Here is an 11,881-nt window from a genome sequence, read left to right on the forward strand (position 1 = left end):
AATAATGTTTAAAAAGCCAGCATGGAGGTTAAAATAATGTAGATTATGTAGAGTGATAATGACGGTGAACTACTTTTTATTCTGTTTTGTCCGTGGTGGTATTTGGGATGCCTCATATTTAAATAAAAATTATGAAAGAGCATGAATGTCTTGTTCTTCCTGCTTCTTCTCATTCACATTTCTTTCTTCGCTTTACTTTCTTTGTGATGTTTATGTCTTCGTGCACATTTCTGCTATAAATGGATTCTGCTCAAGTTGCCTGAAGGTTGTTCAGTCAGCAAAGGAAATGTCAAGATATGTTTTAATATATTTTCTTACCGTAGGAGAACAAGCTGTCCGTGAATATCTGTGATTAAAGACAATGCTTTTGGTTCTCTGTTAAATAGAAAACCTCCCAACACCTCCCTCGTCTCCGTCTCCGTGTCAGTCACATTTGATCGTCTGAATCCTGGTGACACGCTGGTGTTTCCATCTGTAGACTCTTCATCTCAGAGCTGAAGATTAAACACACACGGTGGCTTACAGACCCGCCACAACTTCCACAAAATGCTAAACTCTGTCAGCTGCTCACGGCCCCGTATGTAGGAACAAGCCTTTGAACAGGTGCGTGCAGCGTATTTATGAACCAGAGGTCGCGTTTGAATCTTCACACCATCTGGAAAAATCTGCATAGAGGAGGAACAGGACAGATGATCACTGATTTTAATTTTTAATTACTGGTGATGGTTCATTTTTAAGCTTTAGAAATAGTTTGTAATCTTTTATGTACTAAAAATCTTTTCACACCTGCACACGTCTCGCTTACTGCTTTATGTCACATTTGGTTCAAAGCAACTTTCATTAAGTATACACACACACACACACACACCTGGTTACCACTTTTATTCCTTTCTCTATACACAGAGACACCAGATGGTTGTTTTATTATTTAAAATCATTCACAATCCTGCAGAAAAACAGTTTAAACACATTGTAATAACTGGTAGAAGGGACTGTTGTGTTAAATTTTCTTTTGTAAAGTTTAATCAAAACTTTTTTTTTAGTTCAAGTAGTGAGTACTCTGACTATCAGAGAGAACTTTTAAACAATTAAAGGGGACATATTTGCATATTTCCAGCTCTATATTTATATTCTGGGGCTCTACTGGAATATCTTTGCATTATTTCCAGTTAAAAACTCCTTATTTATCTCATACTGGCCTTTTATGCAGACCCTCAGTTCAGCCTCTGTATGAAACAGGCCGTTTTAGCTCCTGTCTCTTTAAGGCCCCGCCTCCTGATGAGCCCACTCTGTTCTGATTGGTCAGCTTCAGGAAGCTTCCTCCGACTCTGGAGGCTACGTAAACAAACTATAGAAGCAGGATTTCACTACTTTTTCTTGTTTTTTACTCAAAATATCAACTTCTCAAATCCAAACGTACATGTTTGAGCCGAAATCCGATCAGAAATATGAAAGTGGACTACAGTACGGACGGCTGTTTATGGGCATGCACGACGAGCTGACATCGGCACATCAGCAAGGTAGAAATAAACGCTGCAAAGAAGCCTTCAAGCCCTGACTTTCGACTTGCAGGCAGCATTTCTACATACATTCACCTCAAGTTTTGGACCATGTTTAACATCCAACATCAGAACAGTATATAAATAACAGAAAACCAGAAAAAGCAGAATATGTCCGCTTTAAAATCTGGTTTAAACCATGACTGAAGGACACTCAGACCAGCTGAGATGCACTGATTATGTTGGTGAGTATTAATAACACTACATGTCTGGTTGGAAAATTCTTCCATTGATGCTTGATGTTTGTTTTTTAATGATGTTGACTGACTCAATAGTTGGACGTCTGTTTTATTCAGACTGTAATGGTTATTTTTTATTCCGTTTGTTTTCAAATCCATTACTGAATCCACTCACTGGATCTAATTTGGATTATTTTCAAGCGTTTGCATATAACTTAAGGCTAAAATAACTACAACTCAAAGACGCCTAATGAGCTTCTGGAAGCAGAAACATGTTCAAAACCTGACAATGAACTGAGAAGCATAATAAATTGTATGAAATGTTGATGCTGGAGCCTGCTGTTCTTCACCAGCTACTTAGAAGACATAAAAATTAAAAATGCAGGACAAAAATGTATCTAAATGTCTTTAATTTTTGTTTTCAATTTGATAAAAACGAATAACCATCTTTGTTAAAATACTAAACCTTCATCAAGATTATCAGAATGAACACTGATAGAATGAGCTGGAGAAAGTATTCCAGTTTTATTGGCCACCAGAGAATGAATGAATGTACAACACAGGGCTGTAAAACAAAATTACAGTGCAGTGTGTTGTGTTGAGTGATGTCATCATGTATAGCGGAGCTGCACCGACTCCTTTCAGCCGTTAATAACGTCATTGTTTATCTGCAGTGAGCGAGGAGCATCTGAAGGCAGCAGCGTGACGGTGTTCAGTTCTTTAATCCTGTTGAGACGACCGACAAATGTCAAGTGAAATGTCATCTGTGGACAACAACATACTGGCTCTAACACACACACACACACACACACACACACACAGCTGTGAAAATATTAATACATCTCATCAACAATCAGACGTCTGTGGTTCAGCAGCCAGTGATCTCTACAAAGAATCCTTCAGTTTGGGTCCCGTTTTGTTCGAATGGTGATAAAACGTCAATTATAACGACACACAAAGCAACAAACCTTGTGGAGAAAAAAAACCAGAAAGAGCAGCGCTTTAACTGGAATCAAACTTCTTTTGTGTCGTGACATTTTCTTGACGCCTGCATGACAAGACGGTTGTGTAACTTCAGGCTGAAAGGAACAGAGAGAAAAGAGAAAACAGTGAATGCAGGTCAGACACCATGAATAAAATACATAAAATCCCGTTCTTTACACAAAATACATGCACGTCCAATGAGGATTCTTGCATGATCTTGTGATCTAGTGAGACGGTGACAGACAGATGGTTCATCCAATCACCAGCCAAGTATTTTTTTTTGAAAGTGCCTGCCCTTTCCCAAAAAGTTTTCAAGGACGTCTTCTCAAATGTTTCTTGCACGTCAGGTTAATTTGACACGCTTGAAGGGACAGGCAACAGATGTAATCGACACTCGTCTGCAGCTCTGGCTCTGTGGTATCACGGTCCCCTGCTGGAAGGAAAAAAAAAAAATCTGTGATTCAACTTTGGGAAGTTTTCGGCCCGACTCCGGTGACAAAAATTAATTTGTTTTGTAGTTCAGTTGAGCAGCTTCCTCGTATCAAACGGTCCCAGGCCGACAGCCCAGAGCCGTGACAAGGATACACATCCAATGTGAGCGCTGGTCCGGAAAGAATCAGGGACTTATTGTTAAAACTCACAATGTGAGCTGTGTTTACTAAGAGGCGAAGATCCATTTATCATCAGGAGACAAACAGAAGCCTGACAATGGTCACTTCACTTTCTGTAAAAAGTTTGTAATAACAAGGTTTGCAGTCCATTTCTGTCTAATGCAACACTTTAGAGGATTTGAAAAATGTTGGACGGGAGACAGATGTGTGTGTGTGTTGTGAGAAACATTTTCTGATTGCTGTCATGAAGAAAAACAGAGAAAAACATGACTGTAGTGTCTGTGAGGTTACTGATGAGTTACTGAAGCCAGAAAATAAGTAGGATGAGTTTTTCAAGTCTTCTGGCACTAAAATGTCACAAGCCAAGTGTGGTTTTAATCTGCATTTTTCTTCACAATAAGCTGTTCTGAACTTGTCAAATGCTGTTAATTCAGTGTTTCAATATGCCTATTTACAAACTTACAACTCCTCGAACGCCATTATTTCAAGAACATGAGCTGCCCAGCGTCAGGCGTCCGCTGTACATCACTTGATGTTTCATTTGCAATTTAGCAAGTTATCTTCTCTATAAGTCCTGTACACTTGGCATGTGACACTAAAAGTCCAGCTCATCTTCTTGCACTAACTGATTTGTCCATTTGTTTTCAGCAGAAACAAGTAGTGAACACAACACTGACGTTTCATCATCTTTTAAGTTGATATGATAAACTTATTTCCACATCCAGCAGTTACGGAGCAACATTATCATTCATTTGGAGTCGTGTTTCTGTCCACCTGGTGAATGTAAGTCCAATATTCACTCTCTTTTAGCTCTGTTTTACCAACTCCTGAGGGAAATATCTGGCTCTTTAGCTGCTAAATGCTCCACTGTGTTCACCAGCTTGTCTACAGCTAATTGTGTCTGTTTGCTGTTTGGTGCTGAGCAGCTGGTGTACAGTGGCTTTTTAGAGCTTTTTCTCTGAAAACAGCTGCCAGCCGCGGCCCAAAACAACGCTATAAGAGCGCTGAGAGTGAACCAAAACAGTAAAGTTGCAGCCAGACAGATAAACAATGAGCTGAAACTCACTATAAAGCTCCGTAAAGCCGAGAGGAGCTGCAGAGTCTCTGTAGGTTCATCACTACGAGCCACAACCAACACATTACACACTGACAACTCATACATTGTTGTTATAATAAAAAATATTGATTATAGCCACTTAAAGATGAAAGGTTGATCATAGTCATGGCTTTTAAAAAACAATGTTGATTCGCTGTTGGAAACAGGAAGTGACTCTTGTGTTAAAGTTGGATATTTTGTTGACCCATCCATAACGTCATCTGATTTCCTCCTTTGCTCCTGTCATAATTACTACGGCCACTAGATGGCACTGTCACTCGAACGTGAACATATTTAGGGGCACTTCCTGAAGAACAGTCATCCCTTTTCTTTTATTCTTTCGTTTAGTGCCTAAAAAGGGACCACATATCCACCCATGTGTCTATAACATTTTTTAAATACTCTACTATATGCTGTGTATTTTTAATTTTCAATTTGTTAAACAAAAGAATTGGAACTTGACTGCATTGTTTTTTCGGTAAGATATTAGTTTCGCTGCTGTTTCCTCCACCAACCAAACCCCTGAATGAAGCAGGTTCAACCTCGTTCTCTCTTAATTCCAACTTCTCAAAAAATAAATTGCTGCAGAAAAGCTGCAGATTACAGATGGATGAACTATTAGAGTTGAAGAAAGTGAAAATCAGAGAGTGGAACCTTTCTGTCCTTTTCTATTTTAATCTCAGAGTGGATGAAGAAAAATGGTCCCAAAAGTTTCAGGTTGCGCAAAAGGAAAAAGGATGAAATTAGCAAATGTTTGGACTCTAGGATAGAATTTATGATGATTTATAACTTCTTGAGCCTGCAAGAATGGACAGCTGATATACACTAAATCAATTGAGATGATTAAAGGGGCTGTTTGCCAATTTAATGAGCGAGCAAGCAAGGTAGATTGGAAATTGATACCTACAATGAGACCAATATTTTTTAAACAGGTAAATGACACGTGTATAGTCTTTTATAGTCACAATCCAATAAAAAAAGAGAAAAAAAATGAAAAAAGCTCAAAACACAACATATGGCCATGGACAAAGGCACCCACATTATAGTTCAGTGCACATTTTGGAGCATAAACAAGCAATCTGATACCTACCGTACCATGAATGATAAGTTGTTTTGGTTGCACATTCTCTCTGAGAACAAAGATGCATCCGTGGATAAAATCAAATATGACACTACAGTCAGGTTTCCATCCAAATATAATGCAAATTTTCACAGAATATCCAGAAATCGGCCAAAGAAAATGCAAAAACATGCTTCATATGTAACATAGTTTAAAAGGTTAATATTTAAAGGGGATGTATTCTTTCTAAGTCTATATGTTTATCCTGGGGTTCAACTGCAATATCTTTTTATGATTTACAGTTTTAAAAAATCCTTATTTATCTTATAATGGAGTTATTATTATATCAAAGGTTCAGGAACCAGACCACGCCCCCCTCTTTCACTAAATTCAATCACCTGCACCTCACTAATTCAATCATCTGTGCATACCAATATAAGCGTGCCTAACTCCTTTCTCTCCCGTACGTCTCAGCTCTCACACCCCCTACCCCAACAAACCCCATTCTTCTCCTCCCTCCCTATTCTAGGAACCACAGGGGGATGACGAAGCAGAAAGCTCATCGAGACACGTGGCCCCTACCCTGAGTCTCAACCCCCGGGTTCCTAGACGCTCCAGCCTCTTTGTGATTCCATTTGGTCCCTGGTCGTCCCAACGCCATCGACCCCCTTCAGCCCTCTCCTCGACCCCAACCTTCAGCTCCCATTCATCCCCCGACAATCGACCCCTTCGCCCCTCTCCTTGATCGGCGTCCAGCCCACCATACACTCTCCTCATCAATCCTGAACCCTCTCGACAATCCAAATAAATCTACTTTTATACCGTTCAAATGGCGTGGTCTTTGTTAGTGAACCGGCCCTTTATGCAGCCCCTCAGTTCAGCCTCTGTCTGAAACAGGCCGTTTTAGCTCCTGTCTCTTTAAGGCCCCGCCTCCTGGTGAGCCCACTCTGTTCTGATTGGTCAGCTTCAAGAAGCTTCCTCCAGCTCTGGAGGCTACGTAAACAAACTATTGTAGCAGGATTTCACTACTTTTTCTCGTTCTTTACTCCAAATATAAACTTCTCAAATCCATCTGCACATGTTGGAGCCTGAATCAGATCTGAAACATGCGAGTTGACACACAAACAACCTCAGCAACAAAGATTATAGAACGGACAGATGTTTATTTACATGAGTTGACGTCATCTGGCTGTGAAAGTAAAAAGACATTTCAAATTAAACCTGGGCTTTGTCTCATCTCAAGTTTGGGAACTCTTACCATATTTAATATCTGAAATCGTAACAGTATATAAATAAAAAAAAAGCAGAATATGTCTCCTCTGAATCCTGCTAAACGGGACAACTACGCCATATGTTTGAGTAGCAATACCAAGGGATTATGGGTAATCCTCAAAGGAACGGAGAATTCACCAGCGAGGCATCATGTCTGTGAATGGCCATGGACAAAATAATGTTAACTAACTTGTAAAGCACATAAAAGCTGAGCTTACTTAATTTGGTTAGATATTATTCGTTTTGTATTTTATTGCAGATTGAAAACTCCAGGTATTAGCCAGTTAACATTAATGTGGTGCCATCTTTCCAGGCAGCTGTATTTGTCCACAAGAGATGATCATTCTGCTCTATTGTCCTTTGTCATTACTGCGGATGTAGAATAAACCTGCTGTTACCACAAACCGGAGCCGGGAGACAGCATTAATGCCATTAAACCACTGCAGAAGAAGAAGAGGACACAACAAGATGATATCAGTCAAAGAGTGGAAGTCAAAGCACAAACTATTCGAAGCCGCTTCTAAACCAATTAACGTGCCCAAACTCTTCATAATGAAGGAACATGTCACCCAGTGCAGCAGTGTGACTCACTGATTTGTTCTTAATAGTTTTTGGACAACAACAGAGGTCTACAGCACAGAGGAATAAGATATATCAGGCTTTGGTTACACACACACACACAATACATGTTAGTAGATCAGTTAATTGTTGATTTTGGTGTTCTCATGGGATTTGTTGACAATAAAAAGAGCTTTATCTTTTAAATTAAAACACATTATTGGTATAAATTGTTATGTATTACACCAATGAAATGCAAATGCATCCTTCTTGGTTGTGTAAATTTCCCTATCATGACTTGCAAAGTGCCAAAGAGAGCATCAATTTATTCTGTAGCACTTTGAACAAGGGCGATAAAAAAAACAAAGTACAGATCAGAACCACTGATTACACCCATAAGTTAAAGATAAAATCCTGATAATAATGTTTATACTATGGTCAACAGATAAATTCAGCTGACAACAACTTTGCTTCTGTCCCTCTGCTGCTCAGCTCTACACAGAATAATGTAATATAAACCTGAATTGGACATCTAGTCATTTATCAGTTTCCAGTCATTTCAATACAAAATGAGTCTCAGAGCACTTTACAAGGACAAGTCGGGGTAAGTGGAGATAAACAAGAGCCAAGCCCAAAAATTTAATGATTTAGTGATTGATCTTCTTCCCCTATGGGCATTAGAGGTGATTTAATGTCTCTGCTGTATCTCTCAAACACGCAAACTGCTTTAAATATCACACATACAGCACGGAGCGCAGAATACCTAATGACTCACTAAAGATTATTTTTGAGACATGCTTCCTTGTAAACAGCCGATAAAAATAAAACCACTATTAAAATCTGCCTTACAGCAGGAGACACTAATTAAAAAAGTCATTGTGCTGAATCATTTGGCAGTTTGCTAACGTTCGTAACAAAGCTTAAACGAGACACATTTAAGATTTTCTAGGGGCTGTTACTGTGACAAATGCTCCTGCTGCTGCTCTCTCAGGAGGAGTCACCAGCAGAGAGATAAAAAAAAAAGGGCTTTATAGTCTTGAGAGATTGAGCTATGGAGTAGTTGTGTGTGACGAGGCTCTGCAGAACTTTTCATTTAAAAAGTTTTAAGCAGGCACTTCTTGACAAATGTGACTCATTCTGAAATCTCACGATAGATGAGTTGTTGTCGAAATCAGCTAAATATTCAGCCATGATGGAGTTGGATAGTTGGAAAAGTTTGTTGTGTTGGAGTATAGAAAGTGTAGCTTATTTTTATGGAAAAATTTTCAAAGCCAAGGCTGAAGATCTGTAGTCTTGTGAGATTTGAGAATGCGACTTGGTTAGACACAATGACAAACAGACGGGATCAAGCGAAAGGCAAAGAAAAACCTTTTATTTCTCTGTAGGGTCCTTTCCATAATGTTGTCAGACACCTATAATAGCAATCTGAGCCTGTCAGTGGTAAAAACATTTGTAGTGGATGTACATTGACGGGGGGGGCAATTGCCCTGTCGGATTACATTGCAGCCCATTTCGCGGCTGCCAGCTGCAACGCGCTCACTCGATAATGGACCAATTTCAAAAATTGTTGTCTCTGTTAGTCACTTGGACACAAAAAGATTGGAAAAAAGGGTCCAGGTTGAAAAATACCAAAGTTTCCCTATAAGGTAGGAGAAGCTAGAGTGATATGGGAATTAAGAACAGGTCAGCACAGGGAACCAAAGCCATTTTATTTTTGTTTGTGTTTTTTGCCTGATGGAAAACAATGACATCTGAACACTCTTCAACATTTTCTATCATGATAGGAACCTATATTTTACCTGCAACCATCCAACTGGCTACACAATCGTATCTTAACAATATATCAAGACAATGACTAAAACTCCGGGCTCATTCGTTGGGACATTACGGGGATCCAACAAGTGCAATAGGGGTTTCACACACCTAAAGTCACTGGGTTCAGACATCATGTGAGTTCAGGAGACCCATCTCTGAAGAAATGCTGGATTGAACAGATATTCCACTCCAACTATGGAGACAGATCTAAGGGGGCAGCTATACTAATAAGGAAAGGTGTTCCCGTCATGCCAATCAGTGAGATACCAGATAACAATGGCCGATTTGTCATTGTATCAGGAAAGCTATATGGCAATCTAGGTAGCTCTAGGTAGCCGCAACCGGTATAACCCTCAGTTCTTCTCTCGCCTTATTGGAAACTCACCTGACTAATATTAGGTAGATTTCAACTGTACACCACAGCCAATGTAAGATAAATCTATTCCCAGACAAAACAAAACTGTGTCCAACACAGGTGCATTGATTTTGTTGCTCATGCAGTCCTACAAGTTGTTGGATCCTTGGAGACGCTCCAATCCCACTACCAGACAGTATTCACTCTTCTCGCCAGTTCACCTTTCATATTCAAGAACTGACCTCCACTTGATTGACCATAGAACCATTTCCTTTGTAACTAGCTGCCAGTACTATAGCATGATGACCTCCAACCACTGCTGCGTCCAACTAGACATGTCATTTCCAAACAGTCCCATACCTCAGCACTCATGGCACCTTGACCCACATTCATTCAAAAAGCTCATCTCCAACCAAATCGATTTCTACCTGGAGGTCAATAGCACCCCTGGAATGTCATGTACTATCATACGGGAGTCACTCAGCCTACCTCAGGGGACAGATCATTTCATATGCAGCTCACAGGATAATGGATCAAACTAAGCACCTTATAGAACTAACCCAGCAGATATCAGACATTGACAACAGGTGAGCCCTATAATTGCTGTTTTTGGGGTGTCTTTGTTCTGTCCTATACTCCCGATGTTTTGTTTTTTTTTGTTCTGTAAATTGAAAATCTATAAATAGAAGTTTAAAAGAAAGTGGGGCTTCAAAGTGGGATATCTCCTCCTGTCAGGTGGGAAATATCCATCAGCTTGGACCACTGAATGTTCTTAAAAATGAGGAAGGTTGATCTGTTGAGGGAGGAGAAAATATAAAGCTGTCAAATTGGACCAGCAAAATGGGTTTCAAATAAAAGTATCTCATTCTGCCAGGTGGGAAATACAACAACAGACTTTTTATGGTTTTTTATCCACTTGACAGAATGAACCGCAGGAGTCGAAAAACTGACTTTCACTCAAAATGTTTTTAATGAAAAATGTGTCATGTGAGTATTTTTGTAATGTGATTTTGATGGCGGTGGAAAGTAAGTACAATTTACTCAAGTACTGTACGTAAATACAGTTTTGAGGTGCTTGTACTTTGTTGCTTACACACTGATGCTTCAGTATTAATAATTGAATGATGTCAAATATAATAATATATTAGTTGAAGGGACCAAACCACTACTTTTACTTTAATACTTAGAGTACATTTTGTTGCTAATACTTATGTACTTTTACTGTAGTAGGATCATGGTCATGCAGGACTTTTACTTGTAATGGAGTATTTTTACATTGCTGTACTGGTACTTTTACTGAAGTAAAGAGTCTGAATGCTTCTTCCACCACCGGATTTTGATGAATATTTTTACCTTTCAGTATTGGCTGATATAATGATAACATGAGAGCATCTCTTGTTTCCTGCTCTGTTAGATTTCTTTTTTAGTGATGTTGCTGCATCCCCAAATTTTTACAGTTAACTTGGTGAGTATGATTGTATCTGATAGAAATGAAGCACAGCAGCTAACGTCAGCATGCTAACATGCTCACAATGATAACGCTACCGTGCTGCTGTTTAGTAGGTATCATCTTAGTTTAGCATGTTAGCATGCTCAAATTAGCTAATTAGCACTAAACAGCTGTGGCTGATGGGAACGTCATTATTTTTGAAGGGATTTTGGTCATAAATCAAAATACTGGACAAATTGAAAATTTGAACTGATGATGGCACTAGATGAAAAGTCTGTTCATCCTGAGGAGAACATGAATGTCTCGCCTCGGTTCCACTAGCTTCTGTAACTCAGTGCAATCTCTCATTTAGTGTTTCTATAGTTTGTCCTTCTGAAAAAAAATAGTGTGTGTTCCTGGAGTTTACTTTCCACAAATCTTTGTGAGCACAGGAAAAAACCCAACTCCTATGAAAAAACTACACATGCAGCAGTGTGGTTACTTATGTCATAGTAACTTAGTTTCATACATATCCATAAAACTCCTCAACACATTCTTCTAAAGTCATTATTCAACTTTCTAGCTGCTGTCTGTGCTGTGTAAAGACTCGTTCAGTGTTCACTCCTCTCTGTCCTGCTGTGATTACAGACATGTCTGAACTCACCGTGATCCCTCCACTCGCTCATGGACTCGTCTCGTCTGTCAAGCTGTGACGTTTGGCCTGCAAACGTCAAGGACTTATGGAAAACGGTGTTCGTTGAAGCAAGCCTCATGACATACTGTTGAGAAAAGTTCTGTTCCAAGGCTGGATTTTTAGTTATTAGTGTAGTTAAAAGTGTCAATGTGATTTTGAATGAGGTTTTCTTACTACTGGAACAGAATCCTGAAGTTCTGGTCTCACTTTTTCTCTACAATAAATATTATAATAGTCCCTCTTTCACAAGAAATCAGCTCCTTATGCAG

The 11,881-nt window shown here is 39.3% G+C and overlaps 1 long non-coding RNA gene across 1 annotated transcript; it reads right to left on the reverse strand.

The window, feature by feature from the left end:
• Positions 1 to 2,250: 2,250 nt before the first annotated feature.
• On the reverse strand, positions 2,251 to 10,641 carry LOC137183552 (uncharacterized). Its single transcript, XR_010928488.1, has 2 exons — positions 2,707 to 10,641; positions 2,251 to 2,464 (listed from the first exon to the last, which is right to left on the reverse strand). It is a non-coding gene; the product is annotated as an uncharacterized lncRNA (long non-coding RNA).
• Positions 10,642 to 11,881: the final 1,240 nt, after the last annotated feature.

The sequence above is a fragment of the Thunnus thynnus genome, chromosome 5 (genome assembly GCF_963924715.1).
Source record: "Thunnus thynnus chromosome 5, fThuThy2.1, whole genome shotgun sequence".
Classification (NCBI taxonomy): domain Eukaryota; kingdom Metazoa; phylum Chordata; class Actinopteri; order Scombriformes; family Scombridae; genus Thunnus; species Thunnus thynnus.